At 41.9% G+C, this 14,661-nt stretch overlaps 1 pseudogene; it reads right to left on the bottom strand.

Moving 5' to 3' along the window:
• Window positions 1-516: 516 nt before the first annotated feature.
• On the bottom strand, window positions 517-5,153 carry LOC136483112 (splicing factor U2af large subunit B-like; annotated as a pseudogene).
• Window positions 5,154-14,661: the final 9,508 nt, after the last annotated feature.

The raw sequence follows: 14,661 nt of genomic DNA, 5'->3' as shown, positions 1-14,661 counted from the left end.
TATTTTCCCTATGCGCAGAGACACACAGGGAATGTATTTACCTTGTCGGTTGCAAAATATATCCTTGAGGGTGTGCGGCTACAGGAAAATTATTTAACCTGTCGGCTACCAAAGATTTTTCCAAGAGGATCGAGCACAGGAAAAAAACCATTTTCTTGTTGGTCTACTATTTTTTTCTGTGCGCGATAACCGACAGGATTAATTTTCCTGACGGTTTTTTTATATCCCTGTCGTGTTTCGATGCACAGGAAAATTAGTGTTTCCAGTAGTGATACTGTATCACCAAGAAACTCAACGGAAACAACAATAGGGAAACCGATACAGAACAGGCAAATAACCCGAATACATCAAGATGGAGGCTGAGGATCAGGTACTTTTCGCAATCTATTCTTTCAATGTTCGCGTCTAGTGGCTCAGCATAAATCCAGGGCTAACACGACGCATTCAGCGTTTGTGAGAAATCTTTCATCGTTCCTATTACAAACATGTAGGCAAAAGATAATGGTGGGCCAATATTTATCCATCGTATTCCTCATTGGCAAGTTTGTCCTCCGCACAGCAAACCGCAACCACGGGGTTCCCACCGAATTTCTTTCCGTGCAATGCCGTCTTTGCTTTGGCAGCACCATCAACATCTGCATATTCCAGAAACACATGCAATGGCAAGCCCATGCATCAGAAACAATTCAATACAAATGTTACAGTACAGTTTAAACCTCAAATCATAGTAAGGCTCACCTTTCCAACTCCTGCAACTGGCTGTCCACTGGGGTCAGGACGTGGGATCACAACTTTCACCAAATTTCCTGAGGAAAAGATTTTTCTTTATGAGTACAGACTACTGTAACTGTACTGACTAATCAACATAACAATTGAATCTGAAACTATTGGAGTCAGAAATGGCATATTGAGAAAAGGAAAAGATGGAGAAGTGAACTCTAATTCTGCAGAGATCAACAGTAAGTATTTGCCTGCTTCTAGCCTCATGTCTTCCATAATGTCCTCATACTATTCATCATCTTTCAATTCATCTGCACTTACCACCTGGGTGAGAAACAACCTTTGTAGGCAGTGCTCCAACTTGATACACAAGTTTCTGTTCACAAAAGCAACTCTCAGGAACAGAACCCAAGATCAACGGTAAACGTACAACCTGACTGACATAATAACAGAACAAAACATTGCCATGGATGATAATTACATAGTTTGGTCTATACCTGTAACTGCACCTTTTGCTGTGCCTGTAATAGGATACTTTCCTGCTCTCCCTGGTTTGCTCGTTTGACAGTAAGGGTTTTGTCCCCCATCTTGACACAATTTAGAGCAGCGCAAGCAATGTCAGTGACATTGAGGTCCTGGTAAACACAGAATGCATAGCCCTTTGAGTTACCTGTTTCCCTATCCTTCACAAGATCGAATCCACATAGCGGACCGAATGATTCAAGCAACTCCCGAACTTGAGCTTCAGTGAAGTAATAGGGATGGCCACCCACAAAAATACGATCTGGACCTTCTAACCCTCCAGCAGATCCTGCTGTTAGGCCAACTGCAGAAAGATTCAGATTGGGCTTGACTGGCTTGGGCAGTGCAGCAGCTAGAGAAGGGTTATAGTCTGTTGGCCTTCTAACCTTCACTGGCGCCCCTTCAAACAAAATGCCATCCAGGGCTATTGCATTGCTTGCTTCCTCGACAGATCTCATTTCCACAAAAGCAAATTTCTTATCATGGTTTATGTAGACATTAAGAACAGCATCGCCTATACAGCAGTGTTTCCTCCAATAGCAGCCATGACTTGATTAAAGTAAACTGCCACTGTCTGCAAAAAAGAAAAACCAACTGAACCAACAGTTGCAAGTTATATGCACAAGTGATGTAAATTAACCCAATTTCTAGTATATGGACCTGTTCATTAGCAGATGGAGGAAGGCCACCAACATAAACACGCCGAGCATGACGAGTAGCCTGATAGACAAGGATGTTGGCACATTGTTTATTGAAACCTGCAGCAAATTATCAACAAGAGAACCCCATACCTGTTGAGTCATTGCTTGTGGCTGGATGACAAGGGGATTGAACTGATTCAAGAAAACGAATATGGTTAGAAAGCAACAAAAGTCCATTTCAGAGATTAAAAAGGACTTCTAAATTCCTTCAAAGTTAAAGATACAAAGATACTAAATGAAGGAACAATCACCTGTCCACCAACACCAACACCAAAAGGAGGGAGCATGTTTGGAAACATGCCAGTAAAAGAAGAGCCTGTTATGCCTACAATGTTGCAATAAATTTCAAGTAGGAGGTGTAATTAATTAGCAACTAAGGTATTGCTCCTGAAAAACTGTATAGACCTAGAACCAGCTATGCAGCATTCAATGCCAAAGAATTAATAATATATATGTGCAAGGACAGATGTAATAATCATGAAGCGAGTGATTATAGTACTCCCTAGTTGAAAGATGAACATGATGGATTTCAAACCGGAGCAATGATTCCTCCTTGTACATTAAAGCTACAGTTGGCAGCTCATTCCATTGGAGGCAGTGGGGCAAGTGACCAAAGATTGCCTTCTTATACCATATACATACACAAAACAAACAAACAACAATAAGAACAGAAGCAGAAAATTTTGCTCAGTTTTCAGTTATTAGATAACGGTAAAACAAAAAGTGAACTTATTTGCACTAGAAGATGTTATCACACATATAAGATCTCTAGCGGATGCTTAAAGGGTACAGAGAGAAAGCAATCATTTGTTCACACTTTCACTATAGGTGTATCCTTCAGGACAAGTATCTCTCCAAGCACCTTATTCAAGGCTACAATAAATAGTTCCACTTTATTATTTCCTCAAGCTATCACCTTATTTCATAGGAATCTCACAGGATTCAGTTTAATTTAATAATTTCACAGGAAAAACGCAGGATTCGGGAAACAATCCCACATTCCAAAGGGGGCCTCAGTATTCACTGATGCAAAGTTCAAAAATTATTACTGGGCTGATGAAATGCTAGGAAATTGTAGTATTGGCAATTGTCATAACAACAGTATAGCAGTGTGATGGAAATGAGTGGTTGGTGGGTAACAACTAAAAATAAACTATACAAAATTACAGATATAAAAATACAAATAATTAACTGAGTTGATGAGAGCATACTTGGGGTTGGAATAACAGGAAACGTAGAAGCTGCTTGTGGGGGTGGCGCATCGAACCCACTCAGTCGCTTGCTGCTTCAACTCAACATAATGGGTATCAGTGAATGATGTGAAACTGAAGTATAAAATGGAAGACCGAATTTTGAATACTACATGAGATGAGTGATTATATCTAACAAAGGCATAGATGCTATCTCTTAGCTAAAGTAATTAGCCGCACTTATTGAAATATGCATTATGCATGGCTCAAATAAATTTTGAGGCAATAAGGGGCAAAGGCAAAATACAGGAAAAATTTAAACATAATACATATAGGAAAACACATCGATTTGGCTTTTCTGCATAAGTAGTGGTATAAAGGCCAAAAGGTAACTTCAAGATGGTATAAACAGGTTGTGTGTGTAGACATCAATAACTGATTATACACCCATTCAGGACCTTCATTTTCTTACCTTCTTGAACGAGAACGAGATCAAGATCTGCGATCCCTGCCCCTTGATCGAGAACGATGCCTCCTGTGGACATCTCTTTCGCGGTCTCTTCTCCTGTTAGTTATTATATATACCAGAATTAAAAATTCGATACATAATACAAGCAAACTATAAATGTGAGTCCCTCACTAACAATCTGAAACACTGTCCGGAACATAATTGAGTAAATTTTCATGAAAATCAACAAGAACCAAAATGGCCACTCTTGGAAAAAGAGCACTGTTTCTTAAGCATGATAAGGTGCATGTAAACAGAGATACCTTTCAGAATCACGGCCTCTGTGATGATCATGGTTGTCAGGACAGTCTCGGTGTTCCTTCCTATCCCAATGATGTCTGTTGTGGTGATCCCGTTCCCTCTCTCTCCCTGTCCCTTCCTTGATCTCTATCCCTGTGATGATCACTGTCCCTGTCTTTTTCTCTATCCCTGGATTTTGGCAACCCATCGTCAGGCGGATGAGTCTCGCCCTATAGATAAAGAGTATAGGACAACATTAGTCTAAATTTATCGACATAGAAAAAAACATTAGCTAAAAAGAAGAGTATTTCTCTGGATGACAGAATAAATCCAGGAAAAAGGGTGCAGTACACTCGCAGTAAGTCTGCATTATTAAAAACCAAGAGTTTGAAAGGCATGTGGCCAGTGTTTCCAAGCACTTGAGGTTTTAGCATCGTCAAGTAGCTTCCCCAGTTGCATCAACTGGGCAGGTCAAGGCTTAAGGAAGTATAGGTTCACAATAAGAGTGTATAACAAAGTTGCACTTCCTTATTCATTTTTTTGAGTTCCGGAGTCGTTTTAACTTTTAGGTGGTATGATGTTGAACAATTAATAACATCAGCACATCGCAATCCATAAAAAAAAAGGGACCCATCAAAACCAATTGATACAAATGTACCAGCAGGGTTCGAAACCCTGGCCTTGTCTGTAAGAAAAACAGCAAAAAGCATCATCGCTAAAAACAAATCTGGTCACGCATGTAGCTACACAGAAAGACGTGAGCAAATTTGCTCCGTGTCGGCCTTCCACCATTGCATTGTTCCACCCAGTGATTAACAGATCCACAAAAGCAAGACCAAACTAAAAAACCTTTTATCTATGCACTAATGCAGCAACCAATTAAGCAACTTACCAGCGCTGCTGACAGGTAGCAATGTCTGCAAACGAATGGATCTACTGCAGCGATCTGAAAGCAACCAAAGCTCAAAAAGGGGCACCCACGCCGAGTGGAGCACACATCCAGGTTGAAACCCCTAAACCACTCCAGGCTCCCCGACTAGGTCCATCGTCCACCGCACCCGCATGGATGGGTCGAATGGCGTAGGATTCGGCGAGGCTCAAGGCGGCAAGTACGGACGCATCAAAACGAGGGTGGGCACGGTGGCCGCAGGAAATTTTGGCACGGAGATCGGGTTCCCAGCACAGTAAGGAGGGGTTAGCGGGGATCACCTCGGGGCGGAGAGCCTCCGCACAACCCTCGCCGCCGCCGACGACGATAGGATCGTCAGACATCTCAGGAGCCACGCTGCTCCAGCTGGAGAGTTTGGGGGGCTTTCGCTGGCGTCGTCGCGAGTCGCGAGGCCGAGCTTAGCTCCTGTTCGGTTGATCCACTTTCGGATGGTTTCGGCTGATTTCGGATGATTCAATAATGTTCTGTGAGAGAGAATAAGCTGAAACAAACTGCAACCAGCTGAAAAAAAGTTTGAAGTAGTTCAGCCAAACAGGCTTGTTTGTTTCAGCTTATTCTTTCTCACAGAACACTATTGAATCATCCGAAATCAGCCGAAAGTGGATCAGCCGAACAGGATCTAAATTTTTATGGACCTCTCTCTACCGGAATGCGTCGGCGACCCAATTTCCTATTGGGCTTATATGGGCCTTCCTGCTTGTAGTTGGGCGAAAATCTTTGCTAATGTCAATGGTCGGTCAATCGCCGCCTGCTTGAAGGAGATGTCTTCGGTGGTGCCGCCCGCGCGCTAAGGCCAATCTCGATGGAGTATTTAATTTTTGATGTTACTAAAATGTCATATCATCTATAGTGCTTTAAAATGGTGAATGAAACATCTGCAGCCAATGATTGTTTCATTTATTGTTTTATAGGCTAGTCATAACATTTAATACGCGACGCTCATGATTAGCTTGTTGTTGGATGAAATAAAACTTTATGCCCCAATACTAGTTTCATACGGTTTCCAATTCTTGGAAATGGTGTACTCTTATTACCTCAGGATGAAATCAATCTCCCATATTTTATCATTAATTTGATGCCATGTCATAAAAATGCTAACAAGCATAGTATTTAATGAGAATGAAACTCTCCAGTGGTAGTGGCCTAATTAAGCCACCGCCGCCCACCCCCTGGCCCACCTACGGAAATCTGTGTAAACTGCGAATCTGGAAGAAAAAAAACTCGTAGTTTTCAAACCATCGAAATGAAATTTCTATTTGTGACGAGATCTTCGAAACAAGATCATATACTTGGAAATGTTTGGATAATTTTTATAAGTAGAACATTTTTTCCTGAGGTCGAAACAATTTATTATGAAGCTAGAACAATGGTTCCAGTTCTTAAAAAGTATTCCAAAAAAATTAATCCAAAAATTGTCAAGTATGGTCTTATTTTGAAGCTCACTGTAAGAATAATAAAGGGTGCAATCGGAATTTCATTTAGACACCTGGTTTAAACACTATGATTTTTTTCACTTCTACTAATCACAGTGGACATACAACATTGCAATTCCCCAAGGATATCCCTTGCTTCCTCTCAGCCCCCATCTCCTTTGCATCATCTTTCGGACCACAGGTAGTACCAAGGATCCATCTCCTTCATTCTTCTCCTTCTCCTTGGCTTGCTTTCTCCCCGGAGGCCTTATCTTGGTGGCAGTAGCTGAGCTTGGAGTAGGGTTTCGACTGCTGTGATCCTTATCTTCCTCAAACTAGGGGTCAGTATCAGTCTCTGGAGAGGATGACTTGCTTGACCTCTTCTTATTTGGATGGCAATCAATGTTTCTCTTTCCCCGTTTCTCATTATGTTTGAGCAACGTCCAGTAGTGCATCATGACAAATCCTCAATGATTCAGCTCTCTCTGTGTTCCTGTAGTTAATCTGTCAAATGGAACAAGTCACTGCTATTATAGGTGACGAGCTTCATTTGGCCGCATCACCTTTCTTCATTCAAAGGTGATGGGCCATGTAGATGCGCATCATCTCCGCTTGTCACCTATCTCTCATATGTGACGCACATCACTAAAGGCCATCTTTTACCTAGTGACATGCAATGGGACAACAGATCCATAAATTATGAAGAATGTTTTCATGCATACATCTTAGTGTGAAAAAGTATTTAGATATATATATAGGAAATATGCACTAAAATGCGGCAAGCATTTAGAAGAAGTGCAAGTGAAAGCAACAGGATGAGTATTTTGAGCTCATCTATTTGGAGACAAGATGATTAGTGGTCCGTCGAGAATTTGGATATAGTTTTCTTTTGGAACAATACAAAATTACAAATGATATTGATCTAGTTGGTTTGTTTGAGTACTATACAATTGCTAGTATAATTGTAACAGTTGTTCCTTGTGGTGGAATCTGCCACCTGGTTTCAAGTTCTTGACTTGGCACGGGTAGGTAAGTTCACCTTTCCCTGGATTTATTGTAGGATTTAACGGTACTATTTTTTCAGTGGTAGGTGACGTGTATGTCGATAGCGATGCACATATGGTGACTTCATCAATCTCAACATCTGTCGGGTTACCTCAGTCTCTGAGAGGTGCTCATAGGGGTAGTGTTAATTTGCACACATACATTTGTAGGGATGAGTGTGTGTGCGTTTATTCATGTTTGTGTTTGTATTGAGTCTCGCAAAAAGAAAAATGCTTCTTATGGTTTTACCCATGCTAATTACAAATGCCACTTAAAGCGGATCGTTCGCAGTTAGCAGTAGAACAAGCCATTACAAATTTCTACAAAGCAAAGTCCATTTTATTTGAAATGATACAAATTTCACATAATACGGAGAACAACTAATGTTGTCACACCATATATATCAAATTAAGAAAAAATATAAAAAAGGAACAGATTTACAGAGCTGCAAGGCTTGTTGCTTGCATTATGAGCAGAATGCTCAGCATCATTCTCTTCTCTTAGTAAGAAAGAGAAGATCAGTCCACATCCTCTGTTGCTATGAACAGCCACGTCAATTACCGCGCTCCACGTTATTTAAGAGCCTTAGTTCTGCCAACCTTTACCTTGTTGGCATTAATCTTCTTTCTTGTTTGATTACCTTCCTCTGTTACCGTTGATCTTCTTTCTTGTTTGATTACCTTCATCCATCACCTTTTGCTGTGGAATTTTATTTTTTTGGTCCCTTACTATTAGGGATGAAAACGGTACGGATATTTTCCGACCGTATTCGAAACCGAATCCGTTTAGAGGGGTTGAGATCTGTCCGTATCCGAGTTCGGATATCCAACATCCGATACCGTATCCGTATCCGAATACTCAAATCGCATATTTATGATGTCGATATCCAATCGTATCCTATCCGACATAGTTGACACTATCCGTATTCGAATCCGAATCCGGACAGAAATATGAAAACAAATATAATATCGATAATATCCGTCCGTATCCGACCCATTTTCATCCCTACTTACTATTCGCATGCACCTTTCCCTTCTCCTTAGATTGTTTATCACTTTGGGTGCCAATGCCATAGTCACTCTTCCCTGTACTGCTACGGTTCATGTTTTGTATCCACTTATCACCGGTGCCAGGGTCAGTCTTCCCTGTACGCTTGTTGTCATTGTTAGGCGACTTTTGATGGGTCTTTTTTGTATTCTTACTTTCCGTCGTCTCCTTCCCCTTTCCCTTCTCGTCCTTTTTCGCAAATTTGTTGCCCATTATTGGTAGTGGAAGAAGAACCGCCTGATAACAAAATAAACAAATTATTGATTGTTTTAGGGGAAAAAATAACACAGCGACTCGCACTTGTATTATTATGGCGAAGTTTCAGCCTGCATGATAATAAAGCTGACCAATCAATAGGATGGAAGCCATGCAATTAATTTGGTGGTCGCTCATGATCCAGAAACATGGTCATCATGAGTCGCAGCGGCTTGGATGTCATCCTGAACAGATCATTAATTTTAATTTTCTCTCTGTCAAATACTCCCTCCGTCCGGCAAAAGAAGTCATTCTAACATTTTTAAGACAGATTAGTGTTGAGGAGGTAGACAATTACGGAGTACAAGAAAACTCTTAGTTTTGTGTGTGCATGCATGCATGCAAGCTAGCTCTCAACCAATGCTGTGTGCAGTTGGCAAATCCCCACGCGCATGCATGCAAAGTCCAATAGAGGCATGATTTAATACCGGGCCCACTTCTCCTAGAATGACTTTCTTTTGTGGGATAAATTTCAAATGCTAGAATGACTTCCTTTGCGGGATGGAGGGAGTACGCAGTAGAGCTACACATATTAGTATTAAATTAAAAGAAGAGGTAGTTCAAAGTTTTACAACGCAGGACTGTGAACAAGATGATGCATATACTCGGAACGAAAAAGGTATAACAGGCCGCAACTAACATTTATCGATCATGGCGAGGTGAGTAGGGTTTTTGTCTCCGATTTTCGGGAAGACCGGCTGACCTGCTAATAATAATATAATCGCTCTCCATCATATCGATCATATCACTACTGATGATGATGATGATAATGATGATGGTACGTTCACGTACCGTTTGTGCCTGCCGGCTCATCTCATCATCAAACCAAAATATGTCCGTCCCCATGCATACAATTCATGGATCGTTTCATCCTCTATTATCTTAGTGTTTGACCAACCAAAGAAATCTCCGCGTTCGCTCTCAAGGCCTAGAATAATCGAAAAAAGGAAAATAAAAATTACCCACCACTGCCATTATAATAAAATTAGCCCAAAATACCCCTAAGTCTATCCATAAATACCAACCATTGCTATTTAAAAAATGTTTTCGTAGTAATTTTAAAAAATATCTCCCACGTGAAAAGGAAAGAAAATAATAAATCTGACCGGAAGACAAAAGGTTTAAATTAGTTGTACAAGAAGAATTGATTGCCTGAGACATGGGGTTCCTATTCATGCTATCTCTGTAACATAAGAGATAAGTATATGCTTCGCTTGCAATAAAAAAAAGAGATAAATATACGCTTGATAAGATCATCAAATAAGATCGTTTAGAGCTTAGCCGAATCAAACTCTAATATAACGGGAGAACCATATGGATGAAAATAACGGGAGAACTAGATGGGTGAGGAACACTATCACGAACACGGTGGCGGTCAGTGGAGGATGGATCAAGGAGCAAGGATCGGTGGAGGTCGGCAAAGCAATATCAACTGCCAAGGAGCACCTTGAGGCTAGAGTTGTGGCATCTGCCATTGCTAGAGCTATCCGAGAAACTAAAGTAAACACTCCCTTTGCTCATTAAGCATTGTTGTACTCTCACGTTAAGCCATTATTCTAATAAAATGTACTTGGATTGGTGGCATAAAATTTAAATTATTAGATTTGTTAAGAAAAACAAATGAATTTTATAGCTTCTTACTATCATTTTTTTTACAAAGTAACCACTGAATTTCTTAATAACAGTAGATTGTATGTATCCCAAATGTCATATATTAATAAGTTTACGGTGTGTATGATGACTTGCATCCGGAGCTAAAAATATACAGGAAAAAAATAGATCATGACGTATTCACTTGCTTTGCAATACCAATCAAAGTGCTTGAAAAGTATCAAAATCAAATTGAAAAGATCCAAGAGGGAGGAACAAATTATGTGTCTAGCCGTGCAATTGCGCGGGTCACTTTACTAGCTATCTTAGAATTTGGCCAACAAAAGAAGCCTCCATGTTTGCTCTCAAGGCTTAGAAATTACCACGTTAATCGTAGAAACTAGAAAAAAATAACTACCATTGATTTTAGTGGGTACGACGACTGTGATTGATTTGTGATACGATGGCAAGAAAGATTATCCTATTATGTATTTGATGAACGGACTAAAGATAGAATATCCTTTGTATTAGATAGTAGCGAGATAGATCACATATGCGTATTTGAATTGACCAGGAGACATATCAAAATGTCAAATACGGAAATACGAGATTATTTTACCATGTTGGAATAGAATCTATCAAACTTTATTAGGTAATCATCAATCGTGATGCAAAGCAAGCACATCATAACAGCAGGAAGCTTTCAAGGGTTCCCACGGGTCATGGAGAGATCGAGACGCCATCGCCATCGACACTCACTACTGGAAACAGGGCCTTTGCCGAGTGCAAACTGCTTTACCGAGTGTCAAAAATCGGGCACTCGGGAAAAACCTTCTTTGCCGAGTGTCGCACTCGGCAAAGAATTGCACTCGGCAAAGAGTTCTTTGCCGAGTGCCGGGCACTCGGCAAAGGACTTCTTTGCCGAGTGCCAGGCTCTCGGCAAAAGCGCGGCACTTGGCATAGGCTGCCCCACGTAACGGTGTTCGACAACGTCCTTCTTTGCCGAGTGTCTGCTGTTAGGCACTCGGCAAAGATTTTTTTTTGGAAAATACTTTGCCGAGTGCCCCTGACACGGCGCTCAGCAAAGATTCAATATTTTTTTGAAATGTCTTTGCCGAGTGCCCACTGATTCGGCACTCGGCAAAGAGAGGAATTAAAAAAATTACTTTTTTTTAAAATTCCTTTGCCGAGTGCCCCTGTGAAGGCACTCGACAAAGAGAAAATTTCTAAAAAAAATATTCAAAAAACCTCTTTGTCGAGCGCCTTATTCTTGGCACTCGGCAAAGACCCCCTTTGCCGAGTGCCATGCCCCGGCGCTCGGCAAAGTTTTTTTTTGTTTTTGGCCTCCAAATTTTTTGTGCAGCCCTTTTTAAGTACCAGGAACTACTTGTTAGAATTTGGGGATTTTTTGTGGCTTTTTGATATATTTAGTTACTTTATTTCGTTTACTTGAATTTTTTCGAAAAATATAAATTTGAACTGCACTGTGGTACGAATAATGGAATTTAATGATTCAAAAAATGATAGTCATGTTACTGACTGTAGTGTGAGGCCGTATCCAGGAACGAACCTGAAATTTCGGACATCTTGTTCACGAAATATGACCGCAAACTTGCGTGCGAAGTGTTTTTAAATTCTATAAAAAGCAAACGAAGTCCGAAAATCATGAAACTTGTTGAGATGTCGTGATATCATATGTGGAGGCTATGATAAAAATTTCAGAAAATTTCGTGCACGTTGTCACGTACGATGCTTACAAACCAGGACATCTCTACATGTGTCACTAGCAGGACGTGTATCTGGAGAACAACGGGGAGGTGCTGCCGAAATTCTGTCTCGGATAGGAGTAGAGCATGGAAACTTACCTCATCTACGCATCTGCGAGTGGGATTAGGACCTATCCTCACCTATTAGACAATAGGAACACCATGTAGATGCAATTGATGGTTACATTACTCGCTGATACATATGTTAGAGGATGGATAACCGTCAGTGGATGTACACGGGCTGGAGAAGTCAGAGTGATTACACCACGGAATGGATGAACAATTCTGATGCTTTCTTGAACAGTGCATTTGGCAAGGCTGCTAAAGGACATTGCCTAGTTTTGTGTCCCTGCAGCAAATGTGGAAATAGGAGAAGGGTAAACAAGGTGAAAATGGGTAAACATCTTGTGAAGAATGGATTTACGCCAGACTACACCCGGTGGGTCCACCATGGTGAAGCCCATCGTATGAGAGAGGAGGTGGTGAGACCACGGGTGGAGGCTTTTGATGCTGATGCCGGGGTAGCAGACATGTTAGATGACTTTCACCAAGGACAGTTCGATGAGGGACGTGAGAAGGAGATGGAGGCAGCCGCATAGGCGTTCTACGACATGATGGACTTGGCATAGAAACCCCTTCACGATCGGTCAACGGTGTCTCAACTAGATGCCATTGGACGCTTAATGGGGTTGAAGTCCGAGTTAAACTTGAGTCGAGAAGGCTTCGATAAGATGTTGGCCATGATTGGTACCCTGCTTCCAGAGGGTCACATTCTGCAAAAGAGCATGTACGAGTCACGGAAACTCCTTCGTGCACTTAAGATGCCGTATGAGCAGATACATGCTTGTCCGTATGAGTAGATACACGAGCATGCAAAGTTCTATCCAAAGTGTAAATCCTCCAAGTACCTGGAGGTAGACTCTGATGATGGCCAGAAGAGGCAACTTACGGTCCCCGTGAAAATCCTACGGTACATTCTGTTCCTACCGAGGATCCAACGGCTATACATGACCGAGGAATCTGCGAAACAGATGACATGGCACAAAAATGGCAAATGGTACAATCCTGACAAGATGGTACATCCATCCGATGGTGAAGCTTGGATCCGCTTTAATGACAAACATCGTGACAAAGCAGATGAGGCTCGTAATGTACGTGTCGCGCTAGCAATAGATGGGTTCAATCCTTATGGAATGATGGATGCCCCCATACACATGTTGGCCCGTCTTCGTTATCCCCCTTAATCTCCCCCTAGTGACTCCTTTCAACGACATAACGTATTCTTGTCGTTGATAATTCCTAGACACCCAGGGAGTAATATGGGTGTGTTCATGGAGTCCGTGTTTGATGAATTGGTCCGTGCTTGGGATGAAGGGGTATGGACATACGATCGAGCTACAAAGACAACCTTCAAAATGCACGTTTGGTACCACTACTCCCTGCATGACTTCCTAGCGTATGGGATATTCTGCGCCTGGTGTGTTCATGGGAAGTTCCCATGCCCAATATGCAAGGAAGGTGTGAGGTTCATTTGGTTGCAGAAGGGTGGCAAGTATTCATCGTTCGACAGACATCGTCGATTCCTACCTCTTGACCATCCATTCAGACAAGACATCAAGAACTTTACAAAAGGTGTCAAAGTGACAAACCCTGCATCACGGATGATGACTGGTGCCGAGGTTCATGCTCAGATAGATGCTCTCGTGCCCAATGAAGAAGGTGGTTTTATGGGATATGGTGAGCAACATATGTGGACTCATATCTCGGGCATGACGAGGCTCCCCTATTTCGATGACCTTCTTCTGCCACATAACATTGATGTAATGCACACTGAAAAGAATGTCACCGAGGCACTTTGGGCAACACTCATGGACATTGAAAAGTCTAAGGACAACCCTAAGGCTAGAGTGGACCTGGCAACGTTGTGCGATAGACCAAATCAAGAGATGCAACCTCCTAGTCGTGGCAAGACCTGGAGAAGGCCTAAGGCTGATTTCGTCTTGAAAAAGGACCAAAGGAGGGAAGTACTTGAATGGATCTAGACGCTAATGTTCCCTGATGGGTATGCAGCGAATCTAAAGAGGGGAGTGAACTTAGGCACTCTGCGAGTCAAGGGGATGAAGAGTCATGACTACCACATATGGATTGAGCGGCTTCTTCCGGCGATGGTTCGAGGCTATGTCCCAGAGCATGTCTGGCAAGTGCTGGCAGAGTTGAGCTAATTATTTTGCTAGCTTTGTGCCAAGGAGCTCTCTCGGACCGTCATTGATCACTTGGAAAAAGCGGCACCCGTGTTGCTCTGTAAGTTGGAGAAGATCTTTCCACCCGGCTGCTTCTTGCCGATGCAGCTTTTGATTGTGCACCTCCCGTATGAGGCACGGATGGGGGGGCCGTGTAGAACCATTGGTGCTATCCAATCGAGAGATGTCTGAAGACTCTTCGCAAAAAATGTAGAAATAAAGCCAAAATTGAGGCTTCCATTGCAGAGGCATACATTCTAGAGGAGGTGTCGAACTTCATAGAGAAATACTAGCGTTTATAATCCACCCCCTCATTACAATGCTGGCGAAAATGAATCGAACCTCAGCCTTTTCCAAGGGCAACTCGGAAGCGCAAGTGCATCGACCACTAAGCAATTGAAAAATGAAGAGTGGCGTAGTATCATGCTATATGTGTTGACCAACTTTGTCGAGGTGCAGCCGTTCATTGGGTAAGTT

Source organism: Miscanthus floridulus, chromosome 9 (genome assembly GCF_019320115.1).
Source record: "Miscanthus floridulus cultivar M001 chromosome 9, ASM1932011v1, whole genome shotgun sequence".
Taxonomy (NCBI): Eukaryota; Viridiplantae; Streptophyta; class Magnoliopsida; order Poales; family Poaceae; genus Miscanthus; species Miscanthus floridulus.
Note: the sequence above shows the minus strand (reverse complement) of the source record. Positions and strands in the feature narration are given on the sequence as shown.